General features: G+C 41.8%; 1 protein-coding gene and 1 pseudogene across 1 annotated transcript in view; one reads left to right on the top strand and one right to left on the bottom strand.

The window, feature by feature from the left end:
* RNASEK (ribonuclease K) overlaps nt 1–27,098 on the top strand; it is a 303,790-nt gene that overhangs the window by 212,555 nt on the left and 64,137 nt on the right. The window lies entirely within an intron of this gene.
* On the bottom strand, nt 890–19,988 carry LOC126938264 (transcription factor Spi-C-like; annotated as a pseudogene).

Raw genomic sequence — 27,098 nt, 5'->3', positions numbered from 1 at the left:
ATCATCATAAAAGGATGGGGGCATGTTGCAGGGACATGTGGCTTCTGTGCATGACACAGAAGCCAACCAGAAAGTTACCAATGGCCAAAGCTAGCACAATTTGGGCAACAAAATAAATATTGCAGTATTGGATTGTAATCCAAAATATAAAGCATACATACCCATATAAATAAAAGATTCCATAAATAATTAAATGGGGAGAAGAAACGAAAGTTCCTTACAGAATTCCAAGTCATGTATGAAGATACTACCTCCTCCAGGAAGAGGAGCTCATTTTCCCCGCCCCTTTTGAAGGTGGACTGTACTTTGTGACTCACTTCCCACAACAGAGGAGGTGGAGGGACGAACAGTAGAGAAACCTGGCCAGTACCACCTTAAACAATTGATCCAGGCTCACATTGCCAGCAATGCCACATGGATATCCTGTGCCACTCATACGATGGGATGAGACAGGCATGTCGCCTTTGTCGTATTCTTTCTAGCAACACATAACCCCACATTAATCATGAGAAAAATATGAGATAAACCCAATTTGAAGGACACTCTTGAAAGTGCCTGATCAGTACTCCCCAAAGCTGTCAAGGTCATGAAAAATAAAGAACTGCGAAACTATCACGGAGACGAAGGAGACATGACAGCTACATGCCCTGTGGTGTCCTGGCCTGGATCCTGAAATTTAAAAAGGATATTTGTGGAAAATCTGACAAAATCCAAATAAATTCCAGAGTTTAGTTAATGGTAAAGTACCATTTAGGTCAGGCACAGTGGCTCATGCCTGTAATCCGAGCACTTTGGGAGGCCGACATGGGTAGATCACTTGTGCCCTGGATCAACGAACTTGATTTGAGACCAGCCTGGGCAACAGAGTGAGACCTTGTCTCTACCACAAAAAAAAAAAAAAAAAAAAAAAAAAAAAAAAAAATACAGCTGGGTGCAGTGGCTCACATGTGCAATCGCAGCACTTCGGGAGGCTGAGGTGGGTGGATCACCTGAGGCCAGGAGTTTGAGACCAACCTGGCCAACATGGTGAAACCCGGTCTCTACTAAAAATACAAAAATTAGTCAGGTGTGGTGGCGCGTACCTGTAGTCCCCGTTACTTGGGAGGCTGAGGCAAGAGAATCAGTTGAGCCTGGCAGGTGGAGGCTGCAGTGATCAGGGAGTGCTGCTGGTGCCACTGCACTCCAGCCTGGGAAACAGAGTGAGACTCTGTCTCAAAAAACCAAACCAAAACAAAAATACAAACGTCAGCAAGGTGTGATGCATGCCTACAGTCCTGGCCACTCAGGAGGCTGAAGTGGGAGGATCGCTTGAGCCTGGGAGGTGGAGGCTGCAGTGAGCCAAAATTGTGCCACTGCACTCCAGCCTGGGTGACAGAGTGAGACCCTGTCTCAAAAATAAAACTAGTAACATACCAAGAGTGGTTTCTTAGTTATGACAATTGACCACAGTCATGTGAGATGAGAACATCAGGAGAAGCAAACAAAAACTCTCTGTTCTGTCTTCATTAATTCTCTGTAAATCTAAAATTATTCCAAAATAAAAAGTGTATTAAGAAAATACGGCCAGGCGCGGTGGCTCAAGCCTGTAATCCCAGCACTTTGGGAGGCCGAGACGGGCGGATCACGAGGTCAGGAGTTCGAAACCATCCTGGCTAACACGGTGAAACCCCATCTCTACTAAAAAATACAAAAAACTAGCCGGGCGAGGTGGCGGGCGCCTGTAGTCCCGGCTACTCGGGAGGCTGAGGCAGGAGAATGGCATAAAAACCCGGGAGGCAGAGCTTGCAGTGAGCTGAGATCCGGCCACTGCACTCCAGCCTGGGCGACACAGCGAGACTCCGTCTCAAAAAAAAAAAAAAAAAAAAAAAAAAAAAATACATTAGCCTGTAATCCCAGCACTTTGGGAGGCCGAGACGGGTGGATCACGAGGTCAGGAGATCGAGACCATCCTGGCTAACATGGTGAAACCCCGTCTCTACTAAAAAATACAAAAAACTAGCCGGGTGAGGTGGCGGGCGCCTGTAGTCCCAGCTACTCGGGAGGCTGAGGCAGGAGAATGGCGTAAACCCGGGCGGCGGAGCTTGCAGTGAGCTGAGATCTGGCCACTGCACTCCAGCCCGGGTGACAGAGCGAGACTCTCTCTCAGAAAAAAAAAAAGAAAAGAAAAGAAAATACATTAGCAACATGGAAAATGCTTATGATTCAATATTAAATGAAAAGGATGACAGATACCTGCTCAGGGTAAAAAAGAAGACAAATGGGGAGAGAAGGAGGAAGTGAGAGTTGGCTCCCTCCTGCCTGTCCCACCTCATCTCAACTCCCTGACTCCAGTCTTGCTGATGCAGCCGCCCAAAGGAGTATCTGCCACTTTATTTCCTGCCAGTTCAAATCCCATCCCATCAGCTGTCATTAAGAAACCCTTAATGACACAGGTTTACAGGGGTGATGGCTCACACCTGTAATCCCAGCACTTTGGGAGGCCGAGGTGGGTGGATCACCTGAGGAGTTCGAGAGTAGCCTGGCCAATATGATGAAACCCCATCTCTTCTAAAAATACAAAAATCAGCCAGGTGTGGTGGCAGGCGCCTGTAATCCCAGCTACTCAAGAGGGTGAGGCAAGAGAATCAATTGAGCCCCGGAGGCAGAAGTTGCAGTGAGCCAAGATCAATCCATTGTACTCCAGCCTGGGTGACAGAGCAAGACTCTGTCTGCAAAAAAAAAAAAAAAAAAAAAAAAAAGAGAGAATGAGAAGGAATAAAAAGGATGAAAAGGAAGGCAGAGTACTGATGACATCTGATCCAGCCACACCTTAATCCTGTTGACCTCAGACTTAGCTCTATGAGCCAATAAATCCCCTTCCTACTTTATTTTTGAAATTGTAAATTGATAATTTATAATTATATAAATCTATGGGATACAAAGTGATGTTACAATTTATGAATAATTAAATCAAGGTGGTTAACATATCCATTACCTCAAATACTTAACATTTTTGTGGTGAGAACATTAGAAATTTACTCTCTTGGCAATTTTGAAATGTACAATACTCTATTATTAACTATATTCACCATGCTGTGCAACAGAACTCAAAAGTATTTTTAAAATCCTCCTGTCTGACTAAAATCTGATGCCCTTTGAACACCATCTCCTCATTCCCCACAACCCCCAGCCTCTGTAACCACCATTCTGCCTTCTGCTTCTATGGGTTTGTTTTAGATTCCACATATATGTGAGAACCTGCAGTACTTGCCTTCCTGAACCTGACTTAATTCACTTAGCATAATATTCTCTAATTCCATCTATGTTGTCACAAATGTCAGAATATCTTTCTTTTCTGTTGTTGTTCTTGTTTTGTTTTTTTGAGACTGAGTCTCACTCTGTCACCCAGGCTGGAGTGCAGTGGCATGAGCTCGGCTCACTGCAAACGGGGAGAGAAGGTTCAAGCGATTCTCCTGCCTCAGCCTCCTGAGTAGCTGGGATTACAGGCACCCACTACCATGCCCGGCTAATTTTTTGTATTTTTAGTAGAGATGGGGTTTCACCATGTTGGCCAGGCTGGTCTTGAACTCCTGACCTCAAGTGATCCATCCACCTCAGCCTCCTAAAGTGCCAGGATTACAGGTCCTGTAATGCCCGGCCGAGAATGTCTTTCTTCTTTAAGGCTTAATAGTATTCCATTATGTAAGTAGGCAACATTGTCTCTATCCACTCATTTGTTGATGCACAGTTAATTCTGTAACTTGCTATTGTGAATGGTGCTGCAATTAACATGGGGTATAGACATCCCTTTAACAAAATGATTTTAAACCTTTTTGGTAAATACCCGAAAGTGGGATTTCAAGATCATATGGCAATTTTATGTTTAGTTTTTTGAAGAACCTCCATACTGTTTTCCATATTGACCTTGCTAATTTACATTCCCACCAACATTGTACAAGGGTTCCCTTTTCTCCACATTCTTGACAACATTTATCTTTCATATTTTTGATAAAAGCCATTCTGAGCAGTGTGAGATGATGTCTCATTATGGCTTTAATTTGCATTTCCCTAATGATTAGCAATATTGAGTATTTTTCATTATATCTATTGGCCATTTATATGTATTCTTTTGAGAAATGTCTTTATCCTTGGAATGCAAGGGGGGTTCAACATATGCAAGTCAATAAATGATATGCCACATTAACAGAATAAATGACAAAAATCATATGATCATCTCATCAGAAGCAGAAAAAATTTGACAAAATTCAACATCCCTTAATCATAAAAACAATCACCAAATTAGGTATAGAAGAAAGGTATCTCAACAATAAAAGCTATCCAGAGATGCTCACAGCTAACAGTGACTCAGCAGTGAATAACTGAAAGCCTTTCCCCCCAAGATTTGGAACAAGACAAGGATGCCCACTCTCGCCACTTCCACTCAACATGGAATTGGAAGTCCTAGACAAAGCAATTAAGCAAGAAAAAGAAAAAGTAAAATAGTGAAGGCCTTTTATTAAAAGAAATAAATGGAATTTTTACTGTTTGCCAACATGATCTTATATATGGAAAATCCTGTCCAAAAAACTGTTAAAACTAATAAATACAATAAAGTTGCAGGATACAAAATCAACACACAAAAATCAGTAGCATTTCTATACACCAACAACAAACTATCCAAAAAGAAATCAAGAAATCACACTCACAAAAGCTACAAAAAATAAAATAAAATAAAATAAAATACCCAGGAACAGATTTAACCAGGAGACAAAAGACTTATACAATGAAAACTGTAAGATGTTGATGAAATAAGCTGAATAAGACACAAGTAAATGGAAAGATATTTCAAGTTCATGGTTCAGAAGAACTAATATTACTAAAATATCTATACTACCCAAAGTGATCTACAAATTCAATGCAATGCGTATGAAAATCCCAACATCACTTTTCATAAAATTTTTTAAAAATCCAAAACTTCATATGGGGCTGGACGTGGTGGCTTACACCTATAATCTCAGCACTTTGGGAGGCCGAGGTGAGAGGATCACCTGAGGTCAGGAGTTCAAGACCAGCCTAGCCAACATGGTAAAACCCCATCTCTGCTAAAAACACAAAAATCAGCCAGGCATGGTGGTGCTCACCTGTAATCCCAGCTACTTGGGAGGCTGAGGGACGAGAATCATTTGAAGCTGGGAGGCAGAGGTTGCAGTGAGCCCTGATCACACCACTTGCACTCCAGTTTGGGCCACAGAGTGAGACTCCGTCTCAAAAAACAAAATAAAACAAAAATTCATATGGATCCACAAAAACCTCAAACAACAAAGGCAATCATGAACAAAAAGGACAAAGCTGGAGGTATCACACCACTGGATTTCAAAGTATACTACAAAGCTATAACAATCAAAACAACATGGTATTGGGGGGGGAAAAAAAGACACATTGACCAATGGAGTGGAATAGAGAGCCTGGAAATTAACCTACTACTGTACAGTCAATTGATTTTCAACAGAGGTACCAGAATATGCAATAGGAAAAGGACAGTCTCTTCAATAAATAGCATTGGGAAAACTAAATTTCCACCTGCAGAAGAATAAAATTGGACACTGATCTCACACCATATACGGAACTAAAAATCAACTTAAAATGAATTAAACATTCAAATGTAATACCAGAAACTCTAAACTTACTGGAAGAAAACACGGGGAGGAAAAACTACATGACACTCTCTGGGCAACGATTATTTGGATGTGACCCCAAAATCACAGGCAACAAAAGCAAAAATAGACAAATGGGACTATATCAAACCAAAAAGCTTCTGCATAGCCAGTGAAACAACCAACAGCATGCAGAAACAACTCAGATTGGGAGAAAACAGCTGCAAAACATACATCTGACAAGGGATTAATATCCAAAATACAGAAGGAGCTCAAATAACTCAATATTAAGAAAACAAGAAACCCAATTAGAAAATGAGTAAGGGACCTGAGTAGACATTTCCACTAAAGTTTTTAAGACATAAACATACTTTGGCATAAACACTGTATTATATGCAATTACTTTTTGTAAAATAATTTTTGTAAAGCCATCAGCTATATATCCAAACAATTTTTCACCTGAGGTGTAAGACAGGAAAATGTTTAAATCAATACGTAAATCAAATCATCTGCACTGGCATTGTTAACCTAGAAGCAAGTGGCTGCATAGAGAATAGTAAGAGCAAGGATATTTAGTCCATACTTTCAAATGGGGCTCGATGATTTGAAACAATAAAGTTGTTCACTGGCAGAATTTCCCACCAAGTCTGTATAAATTATGTGCTATTTGATAAAAGATAGCCGCAATGAAGCTAATTTTTTTATCTTCAGTATTTGCTTTTAAGAGAAAAATCCCGAAGCTTGTAGGGATTTCTAATGCCAACAAAGATGATGAAATGGGAGAGTATATTTAGCAATCACAGTGACTAAGCTCATGGTAACTGGCATATGTATAATTTTAGTCTGCATTCCAATTATTTAAACTGTGATGTTCTTGATCAGTTGAACATACTGTGAGTAGACGATCTCTTTCTCCGAGAAACAAGATGGAGAGATCTTCAGAGAATGGCCCCACTGAAGCTCACTGGTAAATGAGCTTTCTCCAGATTTTGCTGATTTCCTGAGTTTTTCCGTAATTCCTCCGTGCCCTGGCCATTTTCTGATCATGGCCTTCCCGTTGCCCTTATTCCTCAAAGTTTGGCAAATTTTTCTTCGTTTTTTGATACAAACTGGAAACTGCCTTTGGTTTTATCTACTTACTGAACACAGATGCCATCTTGGGATTATACTGAGATTTGTGAAGTTATTCAAACAGAGCATCTTCCTGCCTTGTCCTCCCTCTTGCTGGAAAACAGCAGACTGTACCACCTGGCTTTCGGTTATGTTCCACAAAGATCAATGAATAGTTCCTTCAAAATAGAAGTCTGCAGCATTATTTATTAAAGTTCTCCAATTATAAATAGATTCCTCTGTAAGCAACACTCCACAGCAGTTGGAATCTCCTCGGACATGGGGACAATCACTGATGAAAACCAGGTAAGTGCAGCCATAAAAAAGGATGAGTTCATGTCCTTTGTAGGGACATGGATGCAGCTGGAAACCATCATTCTCAGAAACTATCGCAAGAACAGAAAACCAAACACTGCATGTTCTCACTCATAGGTGGAAATTGAACAATGAGATCACTTGGACACAGGGTGGGGAACATCACACACCGGGGCCTATTGTGGGGAGGAGGGATGGGGAGGGATAGCATTAGGAGATATACCTAATGTAAATGACGAGTTAATGGGTGCAGCACACCAACATGGCACATGTATACATATGTAACAAACCTGCATGTTGTGCACATGTACCCTAGAAATTAAAGTATAATAAAAAAAAAAAAAAGAAAGAAAAGCAGGTACGTTTTGAAGATCTCCAGTTGAATGTTGCCTCAGTACCTCAAAAGCATCTTCAAATGCTTGACCCAGCTTGTCTCGTTCAACACAAGTTAATGCTTCACTAATAAACTGATGATTCCGTCCATCAGCGCCCAATCTAGCATGTACTTGTAGAAGTGGAGTCTTCCCCTCCTTTGAAACACCCACCTGCACCCCCCATCACCCACTTTAATTTTGTTAAAGCAGTTTTGAGTTGGGTTTCTGTCATCTGCTACTGAAAAGTTCCTGAGTAATTTATACCTGAGAATGAGATAATTTAAGTAACAGGCCCTAACATATGAAAATAGCTGAGATAATGTGGGGTGCAAAACAGAGAGGAGATAATTATTCCCATTCCTAAATAATTATTTGAAAATTTTTGTTATACAGTAGAAATGCAACTCGCTATCTGATGGTTTGTTAAATCTTTGGACACAGCCCCAAGAAAAATAGCAAGATATTGAACATTACTTGTGGCCTCAAATAATATTTTATGAGAAAAGCAGAAGTTCAGTCCAAGCTATACTATCTAAAAGCAGAGAGGGAATAATGAAACTTCATTTTTTAGAAAAATCTTTATACCTATACCTTGCAATCCTTGAGGACTGGGAGTCAGAATTTATAAAGGCCAGATTCTGCATCCTAAGCTAAAATGTGTGAAGACAAAAACAAAGAAATAAAGAAATACCATACTAAAATATTGGGAAAGAAATTGAAAAGGACACAACAAAATGAAAAGATATTCTAGGTTCATGAACTGAACTACTTAATACTGGTAAAATCATAATACTACTCAAAGCAATTTACAGATTAAATGCAATCCAATTACATTCTCTACAGAAATAGAAAAAAAAATCTTAAAATGTATATGGAACCACAAAAGACCCCAAATAACCAAGGCAATCCTGAGCAAAAGGAACAAAGCTGGAGGCATTACACTACCTGACTTCAAGTTTTACTACAAAGCTATAGTAACCAAATCAGTATGACACTGGCATAAAAACAGAACAGACCAATGGGACAGAATAGAGAATGCACATGTACATCCACACATTTACAGCCAGCTCATCTTCAACAAAGGCACCAAGAACATATAATGGGGGAAAGGATAGACTTTTCAATAAATGGTGCCAAGAAAACTAGATAACTATACGCAAAAGAATGAAACTAGATCCTTCTCTCTTACCATATACAAAAATCAAATCAAGATTGATTAAAGATTAAATCTAAGACCTCACACCATGAAACTACTAGAAGAAAACATTGAGGAATCACTCCAGGACATTGGTCTAGGTGAAGATTTTTTTATGTCAGATCTCAAAAGCATAGGCAAACAAAGTAAAAATAGACAAATGGGATTATATCAAGCTAAAAACTTCTGCATAGCAAAGGAAATAATCAACAAAGTGAAAAGAAACCCCACAGAATGGCAGAAAATATTTGAAAACTAACCACCTGAGAAGCTGTTAATAACCAGACTGTATAGGGAGCTCAAACAACTCAATACCAAAGGAAAAAAAAAATCCAATTTAAAAATGGGCAAAAGATCTGAGTAGACATTTCTCAAAAGAAGCCATACAAATGGCCAACAGGCGTATAAAAAATGTTCAACATCACAAATTATCAGAGAAATGCAAATCAAAACCACAATGAGATACCATCTCGCCCCAGTTAAAATGGCTTTTATCAAGAAGACAGGGCCGGGCGCGGTGGCTCAAGCCTGTAATCCCAGCACTTTGGGAGGCCGAGATGGGCGGATCACGAGGTCAGGAGATCGAGACCATCCTGGCTAACATGATGAAACCCCGTCTCTACTAAAAAAATACAAAAACTAGCCGGGCGAGGTGGCGGCCGCCTGTAGTCCCAACTACTCCGGAGGCTGAGGCAGGAGAATGGCGGGAACCCGGGAGGCGGAGCTTGCAGTGAGCTGAGATCCGGCCATTGCACTCCAGCCTGGGCAGCAGAGCTAGACTCCGTCTCAAAAAAAAAAAAAAAAAAAAAAAAAAAAGAAGACAGGCAATAACAGAGGCTGGTGAGGATGTGGAAGAAAGGGAACCCTTGTACGCTGTTGGTGGGAATGTAAATTAGTACAGCTACTACAGAGAACAGTTTGGAGGTTCCTCAAAAAACTAAAACTTGAACTACAGTATGATCCAGCAATCCCACTCCTGGGTATATCTCCAAAGAAAGGAAATGAATATATCAAAGAGCTATCTGCACGCCCATGTTTATCGCAGCACTATTCACAATAGCCAAAATATGGAATTAATCTAAGTGCCCATCAACAAATGAATGGCTAAAGAACACGTGGTATATATACACAATGGAATATTATTCATCTGTAAAAAGGAGTAAAATCCTGTCATTTGCAGCAACACAAATAGAACTAGAAGTCATTATGTTAAGTGAAATAAGCCAAGCACAGAGAGACAAATACCACGTGTTCTCACTCATGTGGGAGCTAAGAAAAGTGGATCTCATGAAGGTAGAGAGTAGATTGGTGGTTACCAGAAGCCAGCAAGGGTAGCAGAAGTAGGGGATTCAAAGAAGTTGATAAATGGATACAAATGTAAAGTTGATAGAAGAAATAAGCTCCAGTGTTCAATAGATGTGTAGGGTGACTATAGTTTACAAAAAGATACTGTACACTTCAAAATAGATAGAAGAGAAAAATGCAAACATTTCTAGGATAAAGACAAATATTTAAGGTGATGGATATCCCAAGTACACTGACGTGATGTATACAAATTGTATGAACATATTAAGTTATCGTGTGTACCCTGAAACTACGTAACTTATCCATCAATTTTTTAAATTGTTGAAAAAATGATAAATGAATAAATAAAATATTGGGTCTTGGATGAGCCAGAAAATTTGGGAAGTCTGATTCTCTCTCAAATATCATATTCTAGGTATTTTTTCCCAGACAAAAGCATCATACCCCTTATAAAAATGCATCCAGTAGGTTATAATCTTGGGGGAAATGCCACATTATATAGCTTCATTTTTTCGCTCTTGTCGCCCAGGCTGGAATGTGATGGCGTGATCTCGGCTCACTGCAACCTCCGCCTCCCAGATTCAAGCAATTCTCCTGTCTCAGCCTCCCAAGTAGCTAGGATTACAGGCATGAGCCAACACACCCAGCTAATTTTTTTGTATTTTTAGTAGAGATGGGGGTTCTCCATGTTCGTCAGGCTGGTCTCGAACTCCCGACCTCAGGTGATCCACCCCCTCAGCCTCCCAAAGTGCTGGGATTACAGGCGTGAGCCACGGCGCCTGGCTCCCCTTCAAGTCTTTCACATTGTCCAAATCTGACAGCAAAGAGAAAGCATGATTTTGGGAGATGGGGAAAAGCCAGAATAGATTATTAGCAAGAAATAGAAACCACAAGATGAGGATCAAGAGTCAAGGGCCAGGTTTAGACAAGATCTCTAGATGTGGTTATTATGCCATAGAATCATCAAATTCATGTCAACTGAGGTTTTAAATACTGCCTAAAAACGCCAAGCCCAGAAATAGGTGTAATTCTTCAGTCCTTCAGTAAATACCCAGGCTATTAAAGTAGGTCATTCCCAGAAATGAAATCCTCCTCGCACTTCTCTTAGAGGTGGCCATGGTGGACACAAAACATAGATATTTATCTTTGGAAGAAGGAGGTAGATCTTTTTTTGAAAATATATATAAAGTATAGTTGTATTTGGAGAAGCAGAGGCATTTTTGAAACTATATGTACAATTAGAATGGTATGTGAATATATATACAACCAAAGATACAAAGTATAAAATGGGGTTAAAAAATATACTATTATTCACTATTCTCATTCTCAACTACCTTCTCAGATCTAAACTCTACTTTTCTGTGGAGAACCCCTTCCCTGTGGTGAGGACAGGGCCAACACTGACTTGTCACCATGACAACATTAGTGGGTACATGACCTAGACTCAGCAAATTATGCCACCCATAACATCGGCTACCATGATCATTTAAGACCCAGACATGAAATCTAAAGTAGGTTCTCCATGGACATTTTCTGAAAGGTATTAGAGAGTGGGCGTAATGGCTCACACCTGCAATTCCAACATTTTGAGAGGCTGAGGTGGGAGGATTGCTTGAGCCCAGGAGATCGAGACCAGACTGGGCAACATAGGGAGACCTCGTTTCTATGAAAAATTTAAAAATTAGCTGGAGGCCAAGGCGAGCGGATCACAAGGTCAGGAGATCGAGACCATCCTGGCTAAGACGGTGAAACCCCATCTCTACTAAAAATACAAAAAATTAGCCAGGCTTGGTGGTTGGTGCCTATAGTCCCAGCTACTCGGGAGGCTGAGGCAGGAGAATCGTGTGAACCCGGGAGGCGGAGCTTACAGTGAGCTGAGATCTCGACACTGCACTCCAGCCTGGGTGACAGAGTGAGACTCTGTCTTTAAAAAAAAAAAAAAAAAAAAAAAATTAGCCAGGCATGGTGATGCACACCTGCAGTCCCAGCTACTCAGGAGGCTGAGGTGGGAGGATCGCTTGAGCCTGGGTGGTCAAGGCTGTGGTGAGCTGTGATTGCACCACTATACTCCAGCCTGGGCAACAGAGCAAGACCCTGTCTCTAAATAAATAAATATAAAAGTAATTTTTTATTATACTTTAAGTTCTGGGATACATGTGGAGAACATGCAGGTTTGTTACATAGGTATACACGTCCCATGGTGGTTTGCTGCATCCATCAACCCGTCATCTACAATAGATATTTCTCCTAATGCTATTCCTTTAAAATGAAAGGTATTAGGAAGATTTCTTTCCACTGTCGGTCAGGAGATGAGATGGATGTGGTGCTACTGAAGGTCACCTTGCCACTCTGCAGTAAAAGAAATCTCTGCAACTAATTTGAGGGAATCACAGCTGACAGATGTAAAGAGGACACAGAGCCCTCCTCACATTGTTAGAATTCCTGGAACTAAACAAATCACTCCTTTTACCTTCCAGCTATGTAAGCCTCCTCCTCAAAAAAAAAAAAAAAATCATTTTTTGTTTAAGTTGGTGTTTGGTTTTCTGCAATTTAAAGCTTTAAAAATCCAACTCAGCAATAATAAAACACAACCCAATTTAAAAAGGGACAAAAGACTTCAACAGACATTTCTCTGAAGATATATAAATGGCCAAAAAACACACAAAAAGATGTTCACTGCCATTAGTTATTAGAGAAAGGCAAGTCAAAAGCACAATGAGATACCATTTTACACCCACGAGGATAGCCATTTCTTAAAAATAGAGAATAAATGTTGGTAAGGATGTGGAGAAATTGGAACCTTCATACATTGCTGGCGGGGATGAAAAATGGTACAACCACTGTGGAAAACAGTTTGGTGATTCTTCAATAAATTAAACACAGAATTACCATATGACCTAGTAATTCCACTCCTAAATATGTACCCAAGAGAACTGAAACCAGGTGTTCAAATAAAAACATTTCCATTTGTTTACAAAATGTTATACACCAATGAACACAGCAGCTCTATTCACAATACCCAAAAGGTTAAAACAATCTAACTGTCCACCAACAGATGAATAAACAAAATGTGCTTTGATATCATAAAGTTAAATGTTATTCACCCATAAAAAGGAATGAATGAAAAATACAACATGGATGACCCTCAAAAACATTATGCTAAGCTGGCCGGGTGTGGCGGCTTACACCTGTAATCCCAGCACCTTAGGAGGCCGAGGCGGGCAGATCATGAGGTCAGGAGTTCGAGACCAGCCTGACCAACATGGTGGAACCCCGTCTTTACTAAAAATACAAAAATTAGCTGGGCATGGTGGCATGCACCTGTAGTCCCAGCTACTCGGGAGGCTGAGGCAGGAGAATAGCTCGAACCCAGGAGGCGGAGGTTGCAGTGAACTGAGATCGCGCCACTGTGCTCCAGCCCTGGGAGACAGAGTGAGGCTCTGTCTCAAAAACAAACAAACAAAATTATGCTAAGTAAAAGAAGCCAGACACCAAAGACCACATACTGAATGATTCCATTTATACGAAATGTCCAGAATAGGCAAATCCAGAGAGATAGAAAGCAGATTAGTGGTTGCCAAGTACTGAGAAGAGAGAGAAATGGAGAGTGACTGCTTAGTTAGCACTTCTGTTTAAGGTGATTTTTTAAAGTTCTGTACCTAGAGGTGATAGCTGTATAACATGGGTGAACAGGCTTAATGCCACTGAATTGTACACTTTAAAATGGTTAAAACTTCACCATAATTTTAAAAACATAAAAGGACCTAATTTAAGCTCCCTCTGCACCATGTAGTCAGGAACTAGGACTTAGAGCTGGCATAGAGTGGAAATTTGTCAAATAAAAATAGCTATCATTTCGGATTCTTAATGAGTCACCAACTGTCCTAAGTATTATTTTACATATTGTAATGAATGCTTTGTGAAACAAAAGCTTTTGTGGTTGTTCCTGATTATAAATTTTATCTTTTTTTAACTTTTATTTTAGGTTCAGGGGTACACATGCAAGTTTGTTGTATAGGCAAACTGAGTATCATGGGGTTTTGGTGTACAAACTTTTATCACCCAGCTGATAAGCATAGTACCCAATAGGTAGTTTTTGATCCTCAGCCTCCTCCTACTCTCCACCCTCACAAAGGCCTCAATGTCTACTGTTCCCTTCTTTGTGTCCATGTGTACTCAACGTTTAGGTCCTACTTCTAAGTGAGAACATGCAGTATTTGGCTTCCTGTTCCTGCATTAGTTCACTTAGGATAATGGCCCCCAGCTCCTTCCATGTTGCTGCAAAGAACATGATCTTGTTTTTTATGGATGCAGAGTATTCCAGGATGTATATGTGCCACATTTTCTCTATCCAGTGTATCGATGATGGGCATTTTAGGTTGATTCTGTGTCTTTGCTATTGTGAGTAGTGCTACATATGAGTACCTGTGTCTTTATGGTAGAGCAATTTATTTTCGTTTGGGTAATGATACGGTTTGGCTGTGTCCCCACCCAAATCTCATCTTGAATTGTAGCTCCCTTATATAATCCCCATGTGTCATGGGAGGAACCCAGTGAGAGGTAATAATCATGGGGTCAGGTTTTTCCCAAGCTGTTCTCATGATAGTGAATAAGTCTCACAAGATCTGGTTTTAGAAAGGGCAGTTCCCCTGTACACACTCTCTTGCTTGCCACCATGTAAGATGTGCCTTTGCTCCTCCTTCACCTTCCGCCATGATTGTGAGGCCTCCCAGTCCATGTGGAACTATGAGTCCACTAAACCTCTTTTTCTTTATAAATTACTCAGTCTTGGGTATGTCCTTATAGCTGCATGAGAATGGACTCTTGCAGGTATATACCCAATGAGATTACTGGGTTAAATGGGTAGTTCTGTTTTTAAGTTCTTTGAGAGGCTCCACACTGCTTTCCACAGTGGCTGAACTAATTTACATTTCCACCAGCAGTGAATAAGCATTCCCTTTCCTCTGCAATCTCACCAGCATCTGTTATTTTTCAACTTTTTAATAGCCATTCTGACTGGTGTGAGATGGTATCTCATTGTGGTTTTGATTTGCATTTCTCTAATGATTAACGATATTGGGCATTTTTATGTTTGTTGGCCACATGTATGTCTTCCAAAAGGTTTTTTTCATAATGAAATTAAGCTTTTAGATTTGCTAGCCATTTGTTTTTAAGAAGAGAGCTTTTAAAGTACCTCAGAGTAGCCTTTAATTTGGGGAGGAATACAGTTTGGTCACTTACTTACACAAAAGCAAGAACCCACCTATTGTTCTAGAGAAAATAGCAGGATTTTCTTTTGTGGGGGTTTGGAGGGGTAGGGAAGATTAACAGGGAGTAAAAGTTTAAATGTTGGTAGAAAAAAGTAGGTGGTACCCCCTTGCCTCCTAAAACAAGGACCTTCAGGAAGGAACAGAATAAGGATCCGAGTGATTTCCCTTTGATTTTGTAACTTACTGACATATTTCTAATAAATTGGAATATCTCCAACTGAAGTAAGCTGGCCCTCAGATAACCCCAGAGAAATCTTAAGAGGGCCAGAGGTCTGGAATACGCGATCTGGAGTCAACACGAGGGCTAGATTAACATAGAGGAGAACTTAGTCTGTATCGCATGCTTAACACCAGCCCTGACCAAGCACTTGAACTCTGAGCCCGCCTAGGTGAAAATGACTGCTTATATATGTGACCTGAAGGGATTTGAACACTTCTATGGGTTGATGCCTGACTGGAAGTAATGTTGGAGAGAAGAGGTATCACACTCTGAGAATTGCTGACCTCGAAGTTGAGGTGATTCCTGAAACAGGGCCAACCTTTAAATAAGCTTCTCACCTTTCTATTTTCACCAACATCTCCAGGAAGTGATGAAGACAAAAACACCAGGGGAGGATAGGGCATTTAGAGGACGAATCAGCCTTTCCCGTTTCTTCCCTCCCAGTCAGTATTAATAAAGACGAATTCCTTTAGACTATCACAAGAAGACACTGCAGAGGAAAGATGAAGCTTCTTGCAATTAAGTGGTCACGGTCATTATAATTTGAGCATGAACAGACTGGATGAAGAGAGATGTGGCCAGAGTTCTAGTTCTTGTTTTGGATGACTAGATGGTATCAGATTAACCCCTCTGCCAAAATTATTTATAAACTCTGGGCAAAATATAACAAACAAGTCTTTGAAGAGACTGGGGATAAACCTAAGTGGGCAGAAACTGAGCAGGGAATAGACAGTCCTCAAAAGGAAGGAAGCACGTGAGATGAGCCTCACATTTACTAAGATGTTTCTCCTGAGGGACTTCCCAGCTTGCTGCTACACACAGCGGAAGATATCTCAAACAGAAAAGCAGCAATGTTAGGGGATGTGGAGCCAGAGAATGGAGTTTGGGGCTTCCAGAGAAGCTGAAAATTGAGGAGGAAATTCCCAGAAAACGGGGACCTATGGAGGCAAAACCCAAAATCTGCTTGCAAATCCCCTTCAAATCCTCAGCTGACTCCTAACCTTCATGTGCACAGGAGAGAATCTAAGGGATACAGCAAAAAAACCAGCAGCTTGGAAGCAGCTGAGCATATTTTAGCAGCTTCCTACTCTTAAAGGCATCTGAGAAATCCTGTGGCCAGCCAGGTCCAGTTCTGTTCTGCCCATGAGCAGTAAATCAGTCACAGTGACACAGGTTTTGCAAAAGAGAAGATTTATTTGCAGAGCTGCCAAGTAAGGATGTAGGAGAACAGCTCTCAAATCTGCCTCCCCCAAAGGTAAGGCTTACAGATATTTCTGGATTAGGGAAATGCGATGGTCTAAGGGTTGGGGAAGGTGATTGGCAGCAGGGAAAAATGAAGTCACCGGTCTGTTTTGTGCAAGCAGAGCCGGAGTTCCTGGCATTTCACAGGACACACGTACAGAAAATGGCAGCATTAGCATGATCTGAAAGTAGGATTTTTGGCACTTTGACATCAAAAGGCCACCTCTTGGGCACTTGAACAGGCCCAGCTGATGCGCTGGTGGTCTCAACCAGTTTGAACTGAATGGTAGCTAGCCTAAGTTTCTAAAAGACAAGAGAAGTGACCATTACCATGGTGACCTACGAATGTTATCTATAAAGTAGCCAGAGGATACTTTTAGTGTTCAGAGGGGAGGCCTTCAGCTACCACCACCATCAGCTTCATGGAGAAAGAGAGAACAAACTAAAAGCAAGCAATCAAAAGCAAGCAGGGCAGGCCAACCTGATCAAATGAGTCCCTGGGTTCCAATCCCTTATCTTTTGCATTTGTGTACTGAAATATTTATCTAGGAAATGAGGTGATGGCCTCGATTAGCTTCAAATCAATTATGAAGAGTAAAGGAGTAAAGAGGAAACAAGATTGGCCATGTGTTGATAATTATCAAAGCTGAATCATGAGCAAACAGGTCTTTATGCTGTTTATTCACCTCCTCATATAAATAGTCCTTAAAAATCAGATTGCTTACAGAATAGCAATGGTTGGACTTACAGTTAACTTCTCAGGTGTCTCGAAACGTCTATGGAAAGCAGAACAGTGAAATGACACCTTCTAGGAATTGTGCACATGTGTGAGGACATAATGTCTTTGTTTTGTCCCCAGAAATTCCTCAATAATGGAAATTCTAAATTATATATATATTACATATATATGTAATATATATATATTACATATATATATTTATATATAATTTATATATATTTTTTGGAGACAGTTTCACTCTGTTGCTCAGGCTGGAGTGCAATAAGTTTATAAAAACGGTTGAAGATAACGATGAAAAATATTGTGTATAAAAATTTAGAATTAAAAGCAGACTCAAAGAAGTACCTGTACACCAATGTTCAGAGGTATCGTTCACAATAGCCAAAAGGTGGAAACCAGTCGAGTGTTTGTGGATGGATAAATGGATACACCAAATGTGATATATACAGAGAGTGGAATATTAAGCCATAAAAAGGAATGGAATTATGATACATCCTAAAACATGGATGAACCTTGAAAACATGTTAAGTGAAATAAACCAGACACAAAAGGATAAATGCTGTGTGATTCCACTTATATAAAGTACCTAGAATGAGTGAATTGTTAGAAATAGGAAGTGGATTAGAGATTCTCAGGGGCTGAGGAAAGAGGAGAATGGGAAGTTACTGTTTAACAGGTATAGAGTTTGAGATGAAGTTCTGGAAACGGACAGTAGTACTGTTGCACAATAATATGTACATAATGCAACTGAATTGAACACTTAAAATTATTAAAATGGTAAATTTTATATTATGTATATTTTACCACAAAAAGTATATATCCACATATATAAACCACATACATATACAGATATAAACACACACACTATATATCTAGTAAATAGTTTTTCTTCTATCAATTGCAGAAACAAGAAACTGAAGGCAGTAGTATATCTAGGGAAAGTGGTTCACTTCATATTGATTAAATGTTCAATTCATCAGGAAGATATGAGTTTAAATTTGTGTGACCCTTATAATCTCAAAACATATGAAATAAATACTGAACTACATGGGGAAGCAGACAAGACCACAATCCTAGCAGGAAATTTAATACACCTTCCTGAATAATTGATGGAACAAGTAGATGAAAAATCAGTAAGAACATAGATTTGAACACAATTAATAGACGTGATCAAGAGGACATTTATAGAACACAGCATCCAACACTGTGTACCACACATTCTTTTCAGGAACACACAGGACCTTTACAAAGTGAATCATGCTGGACAATAAAGTAAGTCTCAAAGTTAGGATATTGCAATCAGGCAAGACATGCTAAGGGTAGTATGAGCAAACAAGCCAGACCTCAATAGAAATGACCTGTTTTGAAGATGGCATGATATTAACACAGGGATTGACAAGTAGAACAATCGGAATAGAAGAATGAGAGCCCAAAACAGGCATATATGGACACTTCATTTTCAACAGAGGTGGTGTCACCAGCTGAGGGTAGTTGTCCAGGTTCTTGGCGTTTTGAACAAAGAACTGGACAAAATGGACAAAGCAAGGCAGCAAAAGCATAGATTTGTTTTAAACAAAAGTACACTCCACAGGGCGGGGAGTGGGCTCATGCAAGCCGCTCAAGAGCCTTGGTTACAGAATTTTCTGGGGTTTCAATTCCCTCTAGGAGTTTCCCATTGGCCCCCGACCAGTCTTATTGGTTGCAGGAGGTGGCCAATCAGAGGTACTTTCATTTTTCAACTGCCAGGCAGAAAAAGGAGGGGCAGCCACTGTCGCACAGAAAAAGGGGGGGTTGAAGAGTAGCCTCTGATATCCAGTGAGCATGAATGGGCCTTAAGTTTCCTGCCTCCAGACCCTATTCTCCTGCCTCATTTCCCCCTGAGAGACATGATCCCCATAAGTCTTTATGTGAGGCAGAGGGACTGATGGTCTTTCTGTAACTGCTTCACACTGACTTGACTGACAGTCTCTACCCATTGGGAATCACAGAACTCTCACCGTGCTCTGTCTAGTGGAGACAGGGTAGTTTCTTGACGACCAGGGGTGGTGAATTCATTTGGAACTGGCTGGAACCCTTACTGCACGATCATCTCCAGGCAAGAGGAAATGAATTTGGTTAAAAGATTTCATGGGAACTTCAGGAGATGGATACCTATGCTGTCAGGAATGTGTGTTATAGAAATGAATTAAAATATTCTACTTAATTACTAGGAAGTGATTCCAGCTGTTTGAAAGAAGGCAGTTAATCTGCAAAAAGATACAAAAACATGGCTACTATTATCCAGCCTACAGTAACTATGCAACAAAAACACCAAGGAAAGCTGGTAGGCATTTACCTTTTGGCTGTCTTCTAAACAGGTACTTCAGGGCTGCCACAGGTTCACAGGTGTAGTGGCTGATGGGAACTTCAGGTTCCAGGTGCGGGGCTTCAGGTATCACAGACTTGATCCTTGAAAGGTGTATCCAACTATCTAATCCTAGTACTTTGACTGCAGAAGGCGTGGCCAGTATCACGGAAAACGGTGCCTTCCATTTGGGTTGTAATTGCTGAGCAGGTGATCCCTCCTTCCATGCTTTAACAAGCATCTTATCCCCTGGCCTGATTTGGGGTTGCTGGTTAGTGCCCAGTATGGCAAGCCTTTGAGTTCCAAACTTCCGTAAAACCTGCTGACATTGTCCTAGGTTAACTAGGTATTTTTACTAAACCAGCTGTTTCTGAATCAGTAATTAGATAATTAGTTAAGAAAAGCCTTCTGTAATCCCAGCACTTTGGGAGGCCGAGGCGGGCAGATCACCTGAGGTTAGGGGTTCAAAACCAGCCTGACCAACATGGAGAAACCCCCATCTCTACTAAAAATACAAAATTAGCCAGGCGTGATGGTGCATGCCTGTAATCCCAGCTACTTGGGAGGCTGAGGCAGGCGAATCGCTTGAACCCGGAAGGCAGAGGTTGCAGTGAGCCGAGATCGAGGCATTGTACTCCAGCCTGGGTAACAAGAGCGAAACTCCATCTCCAAAAAAAAAAAAAAAACTAATAGCCTTCATATAACATGTCATATGGGCTTATATTAATTTTTGCTCTAGGAGTATTACAGATTTTTAAGAGAGCTAGGGGCAGAAAGCTGAGCTAAGCTTCTGATGTTTCCTGATCAAACTTAGCTAACAATTGTTTCGGAGTCTGGTTAGCCCTTTCTACTTCCCCAGAGGATTGAGGCCTCCATGCTGAATGTAAATAGTATTTGATTCTGAGAGCCTTAGCAACCCCTTGAGTTATTTGGGAGATAAAGTATGGGCCATTATCACTTTGGAGACTCTGAAGTAACCCAGACTGGGGGATTCTTTCTTTTAAGAGAACGTTATAACCACAGTAGCCTTCTCTGATCTGGTAGGGTAAGCTTCAACCCAGCCAGTAAAGATATCTATTAGCACTAACAAAAACGTAAATCCTCTGCCAGCTGACATGTGTGTGAAGTCTGATTACCCGTCTTTTCCTGGTAATGTTCTATCAGCGTCCTCTAATAGAACTCCCCTCTGGACTGGTCTGTTAGAGGAGGCATTTTGTGTCCTGGGCTGTTCCGTGCACACACTGAGCAGGTTTGACAGACATGCTTAACCACAGAAGCTCAGTGAGGCCCAGTGAAGAGCCTGTTAACCATGGCCAGGGTGGCTTCTCCCCCCATATGGAAAGAGTCATGCAGGGTTTTTATGATTCTCCATCAGGCTGCTTGAGGGAGATGTGAGTTTGATACCATATACCACCAGGATCCTTGTTTTTGTCCCCCTTGCTCCTTTATTAACTATTCTTCCTGTGGTGTGTATTCAGGCGCCACTGGGGAATCACAGAAAAGTAGAGCCGGAATCTGTTGGGATTGCACCCGGAGAACTACGGCTTTCGCTTCTCTATCAGCCTTTCTGTTTCCTTGTGCTCTAAGGGTTAAGTCCCTTTGATGCCCTCTACAATGAATGAGAGCTACAGCCTTTGGCAGGTGTATGGCTTCCAAAAGCTGCAGAATTTCAGGCCTCTGCTTTATAGGGGAGTGTTTGCTGGTTAGCAGCGCCCTTCCTTTCCAGATTGTAGCATGAGCATGGCAAGGGTTACCTTGCCCCGTGGAACCTCCCTTACTTCATCATTTACTGCCTTAGTTATTCCCTTTCTCATTCCTCCAAGGAGAGCCTCAAGAAATTTAGCCCCGTTGTTCATTCTCACGGGAGCATTATAGTCCCAATTAGGATCACTTGTGGGAACTGTGTCTGGGCCCAGGTGATTGCCCTGAGGGTTTTGGGCAAATAAATCGTCTGCTTCCCGGTGGGCGGCCTCAAAAGATTCATTCCTTTTCAAAGGGGGTGCAGGAGGTTGCTAGAATGAACTGAACATTTCTCAGTGAGAGATAAAGGCTAGGGTCAAAGTCTGGAATCCATCTGCTAATTTCCTGGGATTCTCAGAAGAGCTTCCTAGCTTTCCCTGACGTTGTTGTATATCAGTTACAGAGAAGGGGGCCTGCACTAGGACTGGCCCCTGGGCTGCTACTTCCTGAAGGGGTAGCGGGGCTGGAGGGAGAGGGGAATATGGTGTTCCCCTCCGAGTGTGTGAGGCGGACCTACTAGGGTGTTCAGTGTTTGGGTTTTGGCCTCAGGAGCACTTGGCAAGGAGCTACATGGGGGCGGTTATGTTCACCCTGAAAGGTTCACCTTATGAAAGGGGGTCGTCTATAATATCTAGTCCTGCCTTTGGACTTTCTTTGCGGGAATGATTAGGTTTTGGCGTGGGGCCGTGAAGGCCCGTACATATGGTATTTCTGACCATTTGCCGTGCCAGAAAACAGCTGCTGAAAGACTGAAAAAGAGAAGGACTCAGGTCCGTCACCCAAACCGGGTGGTGGTGATCAGGCGCTTCCACGTGGAAACCTTTCAGTTTCCCTGGAGAGTGGCCCCAACCAGAAACCTGCGGTTGCCTCCGTGCCTAGGCGCTGTCCACTGAGGGTCCCGAGTTGGAGAGGAAAAGAGAGAAAAAGAGGAAAAAGAGAAAAATAAATACCAAACGTTGGGCTTACCTCCTGGCTGGTTCACCAAAATATGTTACCGGTTGAGGGTGGTTGGCCAGGTTCTTGGCGTTTTGAACAAAGCAATTGGACAAAACACACAAAGCGAGGCAGCGAAAGCAGAGATTTACTCCAACAGACGAGAGCAGGCTCAAATAAGCAGCTCCAAAGCCTGTTACTGAATTTTCTGAGGTTTAAATACCCTCTGGAGGGCTCCCATTGGCCCCCGACCAGTCTGATTGGTTGCAGGAGGAGACCAATCAGAGGTACTTTCATTTTTCAACTGCCTCGCAGGAAAAAGGAGGGGTTGAAAAGGGATGAATTGGGCTTGGGTTCCGAACCTAAGCCCACTTCAACCCCTCCTTTCCCTCATAAGCAGCATGAATCAGCCTTCGGTTCCCTGCCTCCAGACGCTATTCTCTTGCCTCAGTGGCAGTGTAGATCAGGCGAGGAAGTAGAAATTCTGATAGACAGTGCTGGGACGGGAAGTGTCCATATGGAAAAGAATGGAACTTGACATCATACATAAATAAATTACAAGTAGATGAAAGGTCTAAACATAAAAGGCAAAACTAAGCAATGCATATAGAAGTGTCAAACTACAAACGTTTGCAAGGAAGTGATTGTCACACGTTTGGAGAGTGGTTACTAACGGGAAGAGGAAGAGGTTTATTGCAGTTAGGGGATGGAGTCGGGAGAGGGACTCTGTCCATAGTCTAACTCTTGGACTGGGTTGTAGCTATCTGGGTACTTTTTAATTTGCTTTAAATTATTTTTTAAATTGTATATAAATATGGTGGCCTTTTGTATATTTTATACAGTCCATACTAAAAATGGTTAAGAAAAAAAATCATGACATATTTATTTAAAGATAACCATCACCATAAGTTAAATCATTGAGTAACTTAAAGCTCACAAGTAATATTTAAGAATACCCAGAAACTTCTTGTCCTCCTAGAAAATAAATATAGTCAAAAAGAACAAGAGCCCTCAAAAGTGTTAGTCCAAACTGCACCGTTTTGTAAGTCCCCCACCATTTCACAGACCTTGGTCAAAGTGGAACATTCCACAGGGGTTCAGGCTGTGAGAAACAGCCTGCCTCTTACCCTATTCTGCTAGGAGAAAATGCAAGGAACACCACACTCCACCAGAACAAGGGCCAAACCGCCTGATCAAAGGAACATCTGATCAATATCCTGTCAGGCAGCAAGCCAGGCTGCCCAGGCCCCTCCCACCCACACCTGTAAGTACCCCAGCCTGTAAGCAGCAGTGGGCACTGACATTAAGCTGGTCCCCCACCTCTATAAGTTTGTCCTGGACATAAATGCTTGCATTTGCTGTTGAGCCATTCTCTCTTTCTCTCTCTCTCCCTCTCTCTCTCTCTGTTTTCTTTTCTTTTCTTTTCTTTTCTTTTCTTTTTTTTTTTTTTTTGAGATGGCGTTTCACTCTTGTTGCCCAGGCTGGAGTGCAATGGTGCGATCTCAGCTCACCGCAACCTCCATCTCCTGGGTTCAAGCGATTCTCCCGCCTCAGCCTCCTGAGTAGCTGGGATTACAGGCATGCGCCACCACGGCCAGCTAATTATGTATTTTTAGTAGAAATGGAGTTTCTCCATGTTGGTCAGGCTGGTCTCGAACTCCCCACCTCAGGTGATCTGCCCGCCTTGGCCTCCCAAAGTGCTGGGATTACAGACTTGAGCCACTGTGCCCGGCCTGTGTGTCTTTCTTTAACCCTCGCCTCCATTCAAAACCTAACAAAAAGCACAGGCAACAAAATTAAAAATAGACAAATGGGATTACATCAAACCAAAAGGACACAACTGACCAGCATTAACATTAAAACAGAGATCTTAAGACTGACAAAACAGACTCTTTGTAGCAACAAGATAATAAATTTCAACCTGACTCTAGTATAGCCTCATATGCCAGATAGTAGACCCTGAAAGAAATCAAAGGATTTCACCCCAAAATAGATTTCTTTGACATACTTTGAAATGGCCTTGCAAAGCTGTCTTTTGTGGGGAAAATCTACATTCTGTAGAGCATCCCCTCCCCTTTCCAGGTCTTTTCCTGATCCAGGAGAGATGAACTAAGAGTCTGGCACCTTTTTAGCTCTGGTAAGAGACATGTACCACCTACACTCTCTCAAGTCTGCTGCCTGGAGACTTCATCTGCATAACAAGAACTGGTGCAAGACAGGAAAGCCCCCAAATTGAGGCTAAGCCCTGAAGGGGTCTTGGCTTCACCCAGCAAAGAATTCAAGAGTGAGCTGCTGCTGTTAAATAGCAGCTTTCATTGAAGCAGCAGTGTACCAGCAGCAGCAGAGGTCCTCCTCCTTGCAGACCAGGGTTACCCCATAGGCAGTGTGCCCAGAGTAGCAGCTCAGAGGCAGGTCTGCACTCATACCCACTTCTAATTATATGCAAATTAAGGGGGTTATGCAGAATTTTCTAGAATGAGGGTGAGAGCTAATTATATGCAAATTAAGGGGGTTATGCAGAATTTTCTAGAATGAGGGTGAGAGCTTCCCAGTTGTCAGGTCGTTGCCATGGAAAGGGGCAGTAACCTCCAGGTGTTGCCATGGCAATGGTCAACTGACATGGCACACTGGTGTATGTGTCTTATAAGGAAGTGCTTCTGCCCCACCCCACCTGCCCCGCACCCCGACCTGTTTTTAGCTAGTCTTCAACTGGTCTGGTGTCCTAGCCCCACCTCTAGAGTCAAGTCCTGCCTCCCACCTCAGAATCTTGGTCTCCACAACCCCTTATCTTAACCCAGACAATTCCTTTCTATTGATTCCAGGTCCTTAGATAATAACAACTTGGCTGGGTGCAGTGGCTCACGCCTGTAATCCCAGCACTTTGGGAGGCTGAGGTGGGTGGACACCTGAAGTCAGGAGTTCAAGACCAACCTGGCCAACATGGTGAAACCTCGTCTCTACTAAAAGTACAAAAATTAGCCGGGCGTGGTGGTGCACACCTATAACCCCAACTACTCAGGAGGCTGCAGCAGGAGAATCACTTGAACCGCGGAGGTGGAGGTGGCAGTGAGCCCAGATCGTGCCATTGCACTCCACCCTGGGTGACAAAGGGAGGCTCTGTCTCAAAAATATAAAAATAAAAAAGATAACGTAACTCTTTCAACCAATTTCCAGTCAGAAAATCTTTCAATCCACGTATGACCTGGAAGCTGGTGCCCTGAGTTGTCCCACCTTTTCAGGCTGAATTGACGCCCGTCTGACACGTATTGATTGGTATCTGTGAACTTCTGTCCCCCTAAAATATATAAAATCAAGCTGTGCCCCGAGCACCTCGGGCACATGTTCACAGGACCTCCTGGGGCTGTGTTGTGGGCCTTGGTCACTCATTTGGCTCAGAATAAACCTTTTAAAATATGTTACAGTTAGTTCTTGTTAACAGCCTCCTGTCACTTTCCCTTGAGAAGACGCGCTTTTGGAGAATACTCCCAGTGCCCACCTTTCTTGTGCCAACTAAGAAAACTCCTATTCATCATAACCTGCATTCTCCTGGAGAATCGCTTGTTACTCACCAGGCAAACAAACCCTGGTTTTCCAGGTAACAGTCGGTCCTCTGTATCCACAGATTCCACCTCTGCCATTACAGAGGGCTAAGTGTATGTAAAACCTGTCATTTAGAGCCATTTAGTGATTTAAAGAAAAATATCTCACTCATGGATTTGGTGGGTACTGATACGCACTTGGCTATAAGCTATTGGTGTATCCACAAGCTCATTGGAACAGAAACCCAACTATTACAACAGACCCCGAAATTTTGTGAGCGCTCAAAAATTTCTGCTCGAAAAATAGATTCTCACTTTCTGCTTAATTTTTCTGTAAATCTAAAATTTCTCTAAAGTCTATTAATTTAAAACCTATATACTCTGGCAATGGGTAATACTGTCTTTAAGAAAAACTGGTAGTCAGTGGTTCCTTGTTAAGCAGTTACAAAATTTAACTTATAGCATTTCTGACTTTGATTCTAAGAAGCAAAACTAAACTAGATGTGTTTTGCTTTAGAAAGAATGTAAGGGCCGGGCGCAGTGGCTCAAGCCTGTAATCCCAGCACTTTGGGAGGCCGAGACGGGCAGATCACGAGGTCAGGAGATCGAGACCATCCTGGCTAACACGGTGAAACCCCGTCTCTACTAAAAAAATACAAAAAAAAACTAGCCGGGGGAGGTGGCGGGCGCCTGTAGTCCCAGCTACTCGGGAGGCTGAGGCAGGAGAATGGCGGGAACCCGGGAGGCGGAGCTTGCAGTGAGCTGAGATCGTGCCACTGCACTCCAACCTGGGTGACAGAGCGAGACTCCGTCTCAAAAAAAAAAAAAAAAAAAAAAAAAACCAACCACCTCTGCTCAGCTCATCAAAGCACTCATTCTATTTTGTACGATGAGGTGTTACCTTATTCTAGAATGGCAAATAAAAACCAGTTAAGGTCTCTAAATTTGTTGTAATTTTGTCTTTTGTTTTTTGATGGGGGTTAGCCACTTTTGTGTCCTCTGATAATATTTTATTGTGTACAACATGTACACCTGTACACCATTCTCCTTCATTTGTTTACAGATATGGCAATTTTTTCTTCATGTCAAAAATATCTACGTCTATTGTAAAAAAAAAAAAATTAAGTAATTTGGATGAA

This window comes from Macaca thibetana, chromosome 16 (assembly GCF_024542745.1).
Source record: "Macaca thibetana thibetana isolate TM-01 chromosome 16, ASM2454274v1, whole genome shotgun sequence".
Classification (NCBI taxonomy): domain Eukaryota; kingdom Metazoa; phylum Chordata; class Mammalia; order Primates; family Cercopithecidae; genus Macaca; species Macaca thibetana.
This window is presented reverse-complemented; position numbering and strand designations above follow the sequence as displayed.